Source organism: Gracilinanus agilis, chromosome 1 (genome assembly GCF_016433145.1).
Source record: "Gracilinanus agilis isolate LMUSP501 chromosome 1, AgileGrace, whole genome shotgun sequence".
NCBI classification, from domain to species: Eukaryota; Metazoa; Chordata; class Mammalia; order Didelphimorphia; family Didelphidae; genus Gracilinanus; species Gracilinanus agilis.
Window position 1 is genome coordinate 775,564,374 of NC_058130.1, and position 12,635 is coordinate 775,577,008.

General features: G+C 42.6%; 1 protein-coding gene and 1 pseudogene across 1 annotated transcript in view; one reads left to right on the forward strand and one right to left on the reverse strand.

Annotated features, from left to right (window-relative positions):
* ZNRF3 (zinc and ring finger 3) overlaps nucleotides 1-12,635 on the forward strand; it is a 191,124-nt gene that overhangs the window by 101,038 nt on the left and 77,451 nt on the right. The window lies entirely within an intron of this gene.
* LOC123256924 lies at nucleotides 1,805-5,220 on the reverse strand (annotated as a pseudogene).

Consider the following 12,635-nt stretch of genomic DNA (forward strand, 5'->3'; position numbering starts at 1 on the left):
GTCTGAGACCAAATTTAATTTCAGGTCTTCCCAACCGCAGGCCCAGAGCTCTATCCACTTTACTGCCTAGTTGCTTTATACCTTGTGCCCATCACTTCTCTGTCAGGAGACTAGTCAGATGCTTCAGCATTCATTTGAAGGCATGATTTGGTCATTGCTTAAGCCTTCAAGGTTGTTTTTCTTTGAATATTATTGTTCTTCTAGTTCTACTCTCTCTGTTTCAGTTTCTACTATCAAGGATATCTCTTTCACTTTTGCTTATGGCATAATAGCATTCCACTAAATACACATCTAAGGCACCACTGCTTTGGATTCTAGCTGGATTGGTTTGCTTCGATGCCATTCTGGGTCTCATCTTTGTTTTGAATTTACTAAAAATCACTTACCTAGTTTATGTCTTTCCATTTTACCTAAGGTTTCTCTTTTGTCATTGTATCCCCAGTGCCACTTACTACTTGTATGTTGATGGATTGATAGATTTTTTCAGTTGCCTTGTTAAAATCTAGACGTGTTCTGTCTGTCTAGTGATCCTTCTGGAAAGTCAGGGAAGTTAGTGTGGCAAGACCTCTCATTGTTGTGCTCATTAGGTTCAGAGTAAACATAACTAACTATCCCAAGTGTTCAGAAGCCAAACAATGTGCTTCTAGATTTGGCAAGTTAATGCAGTGGGAATTGGCTTTAAGAACTTTTTATTGCTATCTTGTTTTTACATAACCTGAATTTTCCCTCTCTATGTCCTCTCCCAGAGTCATTCTTTATAATGAGAGAAGCAGAGAGTGGAGGGTGGGGTGAGGGGAAAAGAGAGAGACAGAGACAGACAGAGGGAGAGAGAGAGGGAGGGAGGGAGAAGGGGATAGAGAGAGACAGAGAGACACAGGGAGAGAGAGAGGAGGAGGAAGAGAGAGACACAGACATACAAAGGGAGAGAGAGAGGAAGGGAGGGGGGAAGAGACAGATAGACTAAGAGAGAGAGTGAGAGGGAGGGAGGCAGAATTCTTCCCATATTTCAAGGTGTGTATACATTTTGTCTAACCCTTCTCCATTCAAGGGGTTTCTCCTGTTGCCATGCCTACTTCTCTGTTGTCCTTCATAGCTCCCAGATATTTAGCGTTAACTCATCTTTGGGCTATGGCAGAAGAGATGCCTTCTGGTAGACTAGAAGGAGCAGAAGCGCTTTGTTCCAACCTAACCCTGCTGTTTACTGTCTTGGACAAGTCATTTTACTTGAAGCTTCATGAAGAATCAGGCTGCTATGTGCCATATTTGACCTCCATCCATTTGCTCTCCAGGGTGCTATCCTATAGGCATACTCTCTCCCTTAGCCATACCTACTATAGAGCTGGGAAAGTGCTTTTCTTAAAATAAAATCTAATGGAGTTGGAACCAATCTTAGCTTCATTTTATAGGAACTTTTTTCCTCTTAATATTCTTCAGCTCCAGCCAGTTGTATTTTTCTGTGCTTTCATTTTTGCTCATTGATCACTTCATTTTTCTGTTTATATCTAAAGACAGGTATTTACTTTTCCTTGTGTGCTGCTTCCCTGGCCATCTGTTCCAAATTTTATCTTAATCTAAACCTCCTTAGTTCATAGTCATTTATTAATGCTGAAGAAGTCACACAAATGGTGATACTAAGAAGAACTTCATATTGTCATCTTTTCCTCTGGTCCTTAGTCCTCACATTACACACACACACACACACACACACACACACACACACACACACACACACGTTTCAGGCAGGGATATGAATAGGACCTAGGATTTTTTTTTGCCTGAAGATGAAGATCCATGGCTTTCTACTTTACTCCTTTGAGGCCATGTAGTCCACGAGGTCTACTACATGGTGGCTATAACTGTACTCTTTGTCATATCAAGAAATGAACTTGACAGAATGGTCATTGAGGGCAATGCTAGTACCAGCATCAAAGGTAGAAGAGTAGGTGTCACTGTTAAAGTCATAGGATACAACCTGGTCCTCTGTGTAGCCCAAGATGCCTTTCAAGGGTCCCTCTGATGTTTAGTTCACCATACTTGGCAGCTTTTTCTAGGTGGCAAGTCAGATTCACCACAGACACATTGGGAGTAGGAACATGGAAGGCCATACCCATGAGTTTCCATTAGCTCAGGTAAGACCTTGCTGTGCCCTTAGCAGCACCAGTGGAAGCAGGGGTGGTGTTCTGGACAACCATGCCCATCATGGCACAGCTTGCCAGAGTGGCCATCTACTTTCTTCTGGACAACAGTAATGGGATAGACTGTGGTCATGAACCCTTCCACAATGCCGAAGTTGTCACGAATGATCTTGGCCAAGGGGGGCAAGCAGTTAGTAGTGCAGGCGGCATTACTGACAATTTTGAGGGAATTATTATATTTCTCATGGTTCACTCCCATCACAAACACTGGGTCATCAGCAGAAGGGGCAGAGATAATGACTTGCTTGGCTCCACCATTCAAGTAAGCCCTGGCCTTTTCCATGGTGGTAAAGACGCCAGTGGACTCCACAACATACTTGGGTCCAGCATCTCCCCATTTAATATTGGTAGGATTCCATTCCTAGAAGATGGTAATGGCTTTTCCATTGGTCACCAGCTTTCCATTCTCTGCCTTTACAGTGCCCTTGAACTTGCCATGGGTGGAATCATATTAGAACATGTAAACCATGTAGTTGAGGTCAATGAAGGATCATCGATGGCCACAACATTTACTCCATTTCATTGAATGCTGCTCTGGTCACCAGCCATCCAATATGACCAAATCTGTTGACTCCGACCTTTACTGTCTTGTCTTAGGAATGAGACTGCAGCAGAGGATCCTGGCATTGAACTTGTGAGAAGAACTGAGAGCCAGTCCTCATACCTCTTAAAGCCCAGCCTGAAATCTACCTCTTAAAGAACTTTCTCTTAATTCCACATTATAGTATCCAATAGTTCTCTTATTTTATGACCTAGTGTGTCACCAAATGAAGTAGTAGTATATTATAGAAGGTCCAGGTCAGAGTTCCTCAAGCCACGCAGGGCTATCAAGATGGAGAGCAGCCAGCAAGGGAGACTGAGAAAGGCAGTTAAGCAGGTAGGAGAATAACTAGGAGACAGAAATGTCCTGGAAACCTAAACCTAAAGAGAAGAGAGAATCCAGGAGAAGAGGATGATTGATAGTATCAAAGGCTGCAGAGAGGTCAAGATGGATAAAGACTGAGAAGAGACCATTCATTTGGACAAATGAGATTATCATTGTGTTGAACAGTCCCAACTAGGATTTGGGACAAATGATTTAACCTGTTTCACCCTTAATTTCCTGCCTATAAAGAGATTAGTTTGGACCAGATGATCTCTAACACTACTTGCAACACTGATCATGAGTCTAAGCCTGTAAAAAGAATTTCCTTTAATAGTTGTAATATTTGACATCAGAAAATGTCACTTAGCTGCCCTTCCCTTTGGCCTTTAAGGAAGTGATGGGTCAGAACACATAAAAGTGACACTGCATTGTGAAAGGGAATTCTTTATTCCCTTTGTCTATTTTGATTTAATCAATCAAGAACTCAAAACACCCCAACTTAACACTTAAGTAAGAGAATTCACAAGTCACTTACTAGAGAAAACTCTCACCTCCAAAGGGCACACTGCCCAGCCCTGGGCAGTGCTAGGTAAATTGAAAGATTGCAATTGATTTCTGTGAAGAAGGAGAGAGATGGGAAATAACAAAGAAAAGGGGATATAAAAGAAGAGATAGACATGGTCTGGGCTCTTTCCTTTCTTAGTTTTTGGAGAGACTGGTTCCTTGGAGACCATTCCTTCTTTGGCTTTTGGAGAGACTCTTCCCTTGGATTTTGCCTTGGTGAGTAGAGCTGAAGAGACACTTTTTCTTGGAGTCATTTTGCATTGGTGAAACTCTGACTCAAGACACCACCAGGACTTCTGGCTGAGGGCTACCCGGAAATCCACAGGGAGATCGGGACTTGGGGAAGCCCCTTCTGGGGGCTGAGCCAGACTTCACTGGAGCAGCACTTAGGGGGTAGGCTAGACAAGGCTCTGTCTCCTTCCTACATTTCCCACTTTCAATAGCTCTTCCTTGTTGTAAATAAAGCTACTAACAGTCATTTTTGACTTAAGGGCTAATATTTTATAAACGGCATCTACAACCTCACTTATATAACTTTCATATTGAGTCAAATCTAATTTTAAATCTTACAACAGGGAGAAAGAGGAAAATCTATTGTATTTGTGCCCTGTGAGAACTATTTTGTGACTGCAGAATTAGTAGTCCTTCCACTCCGTTAGCTACTTGGGAAGCTCAGAGGATTGAATGGGCAGCTGAGGCATATGTCCAAAGATGGTAAGATTTTAGAATATAGGTTATTATTTAATCTGCTTCTAAAAAACAGTGATTAAATACCTACCGTGCTGGACGCACTATGCTAAAATACCAACCCTGCCTGGTCTCAAGAAACTTCCAGTCTTCGAGAGTCTGAGGTCATTGAGCCAACAAACAAGAAGGGTTTGTTTTTGTTTTGCTTCTAAATCAAGTTCTCTGTAATGCATTGTCTTGTGCTAGTCTTGGTTAAGTCTTTCCCAATTCTTGGGGATTTTAATCACTGAGGCAAAAGGGAAGGAAAGAAACATTTATGTAGCACTGCCTAGATGCCAGGTACTATGCTAAGAACTTTACAAATGTTACTTCATTCGATCCTCTGTCACAACCCTGTGAGTATTATGTGCTGCCATAATACTCAGAGATGAGGTGACTAGACCAGCTAGTAAGTCAGTCAGAGGAAGAAGCCATAGGAAGTGCTTCCAGGGGGAGAAGGAGAAGAAGTTTCTATGATATACCTTGTAGGGAAAGATGGGCATGCCAGAGTGTAGCCTGGAAAGAAAGGAAGGCTATGCTACATTTCTGTTGTATGCTAGTGAAAATAAAGGTGTCATTGTCCCTATCCAAGTTCATGGACTGTCTGCCCATCCAGATCTAGAGATAGATTGGCGTGGGTTTGAGTTCTGACTCTTACTGCTACCTCCATGGACAGTGGGTGATAATGCAGTTCACATCTCTCACAGGAAAGGGATGCAAAGCTCTTTCTCTGCAGCAATCACTTAGGATTATTATCCCGATTTTGTTCATAAGATATATGGGGCCCAGTGGAGGGAGTGACTTGCCCACAGTCAGTCATACAACTGGTAAGTGGAATTATGGAGCACATGATGAGTACTTACTGGGCATGCTGGATAATTAGTGGAAATCCTGAGATTTGGGACTTCCACCACCAAGGAACAGCTATATGCCAGCTAGAGTTGCCCCAAAAGGGTATAGGTGGAAAAGCTTGAGGAATGATGGCCTCCTCCTATGCAGGTTCTCCCTCAGGGATGGGATGCTCTCTCTCTTTCCTTCCCCATCCTGGCTTTCTTCAAGATTTGGCTTCATTCCCCCCTTCTTCAGGAGGCCTCTCCCAGGCCGTTGACTAATGTCCCCAGTTCTTTTCCCTTTCCCTGTGAGTCTTGAATATGCCAAGTTCTCAGGTCTCTCTTCCAAATCTCCCCATTCTCCCTCCCCACAATGTGTGACCTCCTTGAGGGCGCTGAATGTTTCTGCTTTTCTAAGGGTTTTGCAGTGGCTAGCACATAGTAAGTACTTAGTGAATGCAGGTCAATTGACTGTCTAATCTCAGTCTGGTGAGAGCTGCATTTTTAGAACTGTGTGTGGTCCAGGCCTAGAGTAGAGAAGGATCCTTAGAGGTCAAGTTTGAGGCTTGGAATGTTTTTAGTGCCTGTATCAGTTCTCTTACAGAGCGATTGCCCCCCTCTTGTTCACTTGACTGTATGTCTGAGTGCCTTTCTAAGGCCCAGGCATGATGGTGGGGAGGTTGTGCTTATTAGCTAGGCTGTTGGAAAAAAGGCTTGTATGTGTTGTCTGTTCCAAACTCTTCAGAGTAGAGACAGGAGCTCGATTCAAAAGCGCTATGGTTCTCGGCTTCATGGCTCCAGTAACAACACCCTTGAAATTCTCACAGCTGGTGAGAGAACCATTGGTAATCCTGAATATGCAGTGTGAGGTCCCAAGGTTTAGTTCCACTCTGTTTTCCACCCCTGCCTTTATTTCAGTAGTAATAGGGGAAGACCCCAGTTCACAGATTGTGTGTGTTGAGGATATTTCTAGCTGTTCCTCCTGCTTTCCCTCTCCCTCTTTAAAAACCCTGAAGCACAAGACTCAGGCTGGCCTGAATGGACCTGGAACAAGTGTAGTTGTACCTCTGGCCCCTTTGGCCCTACTGTGCCCCATGTGGAAGCTTGCCCTTGCCCTTGCCCTTGCCCTTAGCAGCATCTTCTTCACTGTGGTTATTCAGCAAGTATATCAATAGCAATTTCTCACATTTATGTGGCACTTTAAGGTTTAAAAGGAGCATGGTAAATACTAGAAGTGAGATTTGAACTCAGGACTGTACCTCCAGAGCTCAGTGCTCTACTGTGTCTCTTGATACACAACTAACATCAGTTTCTTAAGCCTTAGACGGACTTTCCTAATTGATGAAAGATTATCAGATGGTGTGATAGCCTTTTCTTCTGTTTGAATCTATTTACAGAATTGTTCCTTATAAACACCAAAAATAAACTTGAGCTGTAGCCTCATCTGACCAAAGTCAGGCCATGTATTTTGGGGTAAAACAACTTTTTCCCACACATTTTGCCTTGGCCTAACATATGCTGAAACAGATCAGGGATGGCGAGGTGAAGTCAGCAGTTGTCCATAAGGTTCAGTACTATTGTAGTGACTTCTGGAAGCTCTTCTCTCTTGAATTTTCCTTATTCTTCCATCTACCCACTTTGTCCTTGTCTACTCTGTAGCTTGTCTCTTTTCCTTTCCTTTCTTCTGGCCTTGATTATTGCCACCCCCCCAAACTTGTGTGCTCATTAATCCATTCCATGGATATTTGACTGGTCTGCAATGTTCCTCTGTCTCTGGAGGAGCAGAAACTTGGATGGTGGCATCTTTCCTCATGAGACTTAGTCCTAGAAGCTCCTTCACTCCTGCCCTTTGAACTGCAGCTGTTACCTAATTTGGAGTGGGGGGGGGGTGGTGAGTAGACACTCCTACATCTGTAGCCATCACCACTCGCATATACTTCAGTCCAGACCTGCTCCTACAAGAAAGAGAGAGAGAGAGAGAGAGAGAGAGAGAGAGAGAGAGAGAGAAAGAAAAGAAAAAAGAAAAGAAAAGAAAGACCTTCTGTTTTAGAATCAACACTCAGTATCCTTTCCAAAGCAGAAGAGCGGTAAGGGCTAGGCATTTGAGGTTAGGTGACTTGCCCTGGGTCACCCAGCTAGGAAGTGTCTGAGGTCAGACTTGAAACCAGAACTTCCTATCTATAGGCCTGGCTCTCTATCCACTGAGCCACCTGGCTGCCCTCAACCCCATGCTTTCAACTGCATTACAAGGCTGCCCTTATGCCAGATTCATCCCATACCCTGCTTCAACTCCCTCCTCTCCTTTTCTCCCTCTTTTTAGCCTTGCTCTCTAGCCTCTGAAGCATCTTAGACTTTGCCGTCTCCTTCATTTTGACAAAGCTGTTTCTAAGACACAGCTCTGATCAAGGGGAAGAAAATAGTTCTGGAGAGGCTGTTGAAGTCAGTGGGGAGCAAGGACAGGGAAGCATATTGATGGATCAGCCACAACAGTGTTTCCATTGGACGTGTGTAGGGGAGTAGGGAGTGATAAGCCCAGAGGGAGGCTGGATCTAGATTGTGGGAGCCACGGATGACTTTTGCACAGCAAAGGCCAGAAAGATACTTACTTGGCATTTTGACCATTGTGTGGTCCTGTGCACTCAGGACTTTGAAGTTGCAAGATTTAGGTTTGAATTCCAGTCTTCTCTCCCTCTCACTCCATGTGTATGGATTTGTGTGTGTGTAGTTTTTTGTTGTTTTTTTTTTTTTTTCAGTTAACAGACATGTAGTTTGTCTCTCTTACCTGTCTCACAAGTAAAAAGACAACCCGAACCCTTATAACATTATAAAGAAGACTAGTAGTTCTGCACGGAGGGCTGCTGAGCTCATTCCAAGACTACTTTCTTCCTTTGGGGTCCACTTGCCACTCAGCTCTCACCCGTGACTCCAAGAAGCTGTAGCACAGCCAGCTGCTACACCCCAGTCAAAGTGTCTCAGCAGGCAGGCTAAAGCAGCTGGAGTGGTAACTGAGAGACCTCAAACCTGTTGGTGAGTTAGAGGGCTGTCTACCTCAGGCATGTGAAGATTTCCCTGGGCAGAAGAGATGGATGAGAACAATCTGTTCCAGTGCCCACGAAAGCAGCTAAAGCAGGTACCGTGGACTGCTGAGAGCTTTATCAGACATGGAAGATGCTGAGGTCATCCTGACTTTTGTCTTACCACTGGAAGTGGATGACTCTGGAAGAGAGAGTGAGGCAGATGGCTTTGTACAACTCTGCCTCTAATGTCTAATTTATGCTCGTGTCAAGACAAGGACAGCAAACAACCAGACAATTATAATCTATACATAGCTTAGAAAACCCAACCAAACCATTTCCTCATATGTGGATGGCTCCTTCATTGTGCTTCTTGGATCCATCACCTCTCAGTCACCCTCATCTGCTGGATCCCACCTGCTATCCCTACAGATTCTCCAAGGTTTTGTCTTGGGTCCTCTTCTCTTCTCCCTCTTTACTCTTTCTCAGTTGTTGCCTCATCAGCTCCCATGGGCTTAACTAGTGATCTTCCCTCAGATTCAGTCTAACATCACCAATTGCATATTGGACATTTCTAATTAGATGTCCCAGAGATAGCTAGACCTCTGTATGTCCAAATCTGAACTCAGTCCTCCTCAGACATTTCCCAATTCGTATTGAAGGTACCACCTCCTTCTAGGCTCCTGGCTTCATCACTTTAGCACCAACCTTGACTCCTTAATTCCCTTTATCCCATGTACCCCAGCAAGCTTCCAGATCTTGCCAGGGCTGCTTTTCTCTCTGTGTGGCTTCCTCCTCAGCCCCTCTCCTGTAGATTATTGCAGTAGTCCCCTCATTACTCTCTACTTCAAACCTCTCCCTGGCAAAGTGATTTGTATTACTCCAAGATCTGACAGTGTCACTTCTCTAGAACAATGATAGCTGAGATGCTACTTGATCGCATTTATATACTGCTTAAAAGTCTACAGAGCACTTGGTGGCTATTAACTCATTTTATCTTCACATCAATCCTAGGAGATAGGGTCTGTTATTATAACTCCATTTTACTTATGAGGAAACAGAAGTAAATGGGGTTACGTATCTTGCCCAGGGTCACGTAGCTAGTATCCGAAGTTGAATTTGAACTCAAGTCTTTCTGACTCTGGGTCCAGAACTTTATCTACTCCACTGCCTAATTGCCTAAATAAAATAAAACCCAATTGCTCCATATTTTGGAGGATAAATAGAAATTCCTCTGTTTTGCTTTTGAAGTTATTCACAGCCTAACTCCTGCCTCTTTTTCCAGCCTCGTTAAATATGACTCCCCTTCCAATACTTGCATTCTAGCCACATGGATCTTTTTTTGCTGTCATTCACAGATGGTTCTCCAGGTCGTGACTCCACTCCTTCCCCATACCTGGAGTTCATCTATTCCTCAATGCTGTCACATAGAATTCCTCCCTTCTTCAAGGCTCAGTTTGAGTATCACCATTTCCTTGGGCCTTTCCTGTATAATGATGAAAAATGATAAAGGCTGCTATAAATATAGAAATTAGTAATTTAATTAAAGCCATGCTGATAGATAAAGTCATTAGACCACGCTCTTGTAAGAATTCAAAATTGCCGCTCCAGTCATTATTACCTCTTCCTCAGTCTGCTGGCCAAGTGACCACTCCCCCCTAACCCAGGAGATTATAAACTCTTCCCTGCGTGGAGACGTAGGTGTCCCCACGCCCAAAGAACCGGAACCGGAAACCCATTGGACCACGGGAAATGTAGTTTGATAATGTCCATAGAAAATACATATATATACTTAAAGATGACATCTCCCAAATTTCACTTTTACAATTCCCCGTGAGGTCCGGCAAAAAAAAGGTTAGTCCTTTTTCTTCGCTGGACTGGTAAAAACAGACAACTTCTAAAATTTTCAGGAATTTGGGGATAAAAGAAATAGATGAACAAATGGTTAAAATTAGCCGCATTGACAAAAAACCAATTTGGGGGCAGTCCCCTATTGGTATAACAGTGTACAATTGAAACAATATATACAATTCAATTTCAACTCCCCATAGTTCAATCAAATGCACCCCAAAGTTCAAAATTTGGTCTTCATGGTACAGTGAAGGCTTTTCAGACATCTTCATGTGTCTTCACCAAAACAGGTTCATCGTCTGGATTCTGGGGAGATGGCAAGATCCTTATCCTGAATTTATTCTCAAAAGAATTTAAACTTTACATTATAGATTACAAAACATACTTTTTCTTCTAAGATTTATACAATTCCCCATGAAATTACTCCTAAAAGAGTTAAATATACATATATTTTGACATTATCGAATTTTAAAAAACTTAACAGATATCCCCCTGAGGTAAATCTTAAACACACCTTTTTTTTTTTTTTTTTTTTTTAGAAATTAGTAATTTAATTAAAGCCATGCTGATAGATAAAGTCATTAGACCACGCTCTTGTAAGAATTCAAAATTGCCGCTCCAGTCATTATTACCTCTTCCTCAGTCTGCTGGCCAAGAGACCACTCCCCCCAACCCAGGAGATTATAAACTCTTCCCTGCGTGGAGATGTAGGTGTCCCCACACCCAAAGAACCGGAACCGGAAACCCGTTGGACCACGGGAAATGTAGTTTGATAATGTCCATAGAAAATACATATATATACTTAAAGATGACATCTCCCAAATTTCACTTTTACACCTGATTCCCTCATCTGCCAATGGCCTTTCCTCTCTCCCTCCTTATTTAGTGTTTATTCTGTAGACAGTTAGATATATAGTAATACAAGCTGTCTTCTCTACTAGGACGTGAGCTTGAGAGTAGACTTATTTCTTTTTGCAGAGTTGGGGTATCTTGAATGCCCTTCATACCTCCTATCCTAGACACACTCAAGAAACACTTAGGAATTGATAGCTTTCGGCTATACTTCTTTCTGGGCTGGATGATTTCAAACAAAGCAGCTGGACTAAGATGACTTCTGAGGGTCTTTCCAGCTCCTGGATTCTTTCATAGTGTAGTATCTTTGGTTCTGACTGTGTTAATACTATCACCTACCTCCCAGAGTTGTTGTAAGGATCAAATGAGATAATAATTGCACAGTGCTTGGCACATAGTAAGCACTATGTAAATGTTAGCTTTTATTATTCTTCTTCAGGAGTTCAAGTGGAAATATAGTCTATCCCACAGTTAAAGCAGAATTGGCTATCTGGATTCTTAATTCCTAATCCTGTCTTCTTAATAAATTTGTTTTTTATGGAATTGGCAGATTATACTGAAGTCCTTGGATTTTTCTTAATGGCCTAGAGGTAGGCCTGAGTTCATTAAAGCTTGAGCAGCAGAGTCCTTGGTTAGTTGAAGAAACAATCAGTCCATCTAAGTTTGGAGAAGCTTATCACATGGAAGTTGGACAGAAGAATGTTAACATTTGGTTAGGGGGGGATTGTTTCTTTAATGTTGTCCTGTCATTTTAGTCCTGTCTTATTCTTTGTTGATCCCATTTGGGGTTTTCTTGGCAAAGATACTGGAGAGGTTTGCCATTTCTAACTCATTTTACAGATGTGGAAACTGAGGCCAACAGGGTTAACTGATTTGCCCAGGGTCACACAACTAGTAAATGTTCACAGTGGGACTTGAACTTAGGTCTTCCTGACTCCAGGTCTGGTGTTCTATCCACTCTGCTATCTAGCTATTGTTCTTCTCTCTTACATGAGAGAAAGATTCATAGAGGAAATAAAGTGAAGAAAGGCATGCTTCAGTCTGCAGGCAGATTCTGTCAGTTCCTACTCTAGCAAAATATAGCCTTTTTCTGTTATGTGTCCCTTGGAGTTGTCCTGCTTGCATTACTGATAAATAGTTAAGTCATTCACAGTTGGTCATTGGACATTATTGCTGTACGATGTTCTCCTAGTTGTGATCATCTTCATCACTTCTTATGGAACTCTCTTGTTCCATTATAATCATATATCACAGTTTGTTCAGCTATTCCCCAATTGATGAGCATCCCTTCGGCTTCTAGTACTTTGCCACTACAAAAGGAGTTGCTCTGCATTTATTTTTTTATTTTTTTATTTTTTATTTTTTTTTTACATTTATTAATATTCATTTTTAACATGGTTACATGATTCATGCTCCTCCTTTCCCCTTCAACCCCCCCCCCCCCGCACCCCCCCTACCCATGCGCATTTCCACTAGTTTTGTCATGTGTCCTTGATCAAGACCAATTTCCAAATTGTTGGTAGTTGCATTGGTGTGGTAGTTTCGAGTCTACACCGACCCATGCGTTCATGCAGTTGTTTTTCCTATATGTTTCCTCTCCTGCAGTCCCTCCTCTGAATGTGGGTAGCATCTTTACCATAAATCCCTCAGAATTGTCCTGGGTCATTGCATTGCTGCTGGTTCAGAGGTCCATTACATTCGATTTTACCACAGAATGTCAGTCTCTGTGTATAGAGTT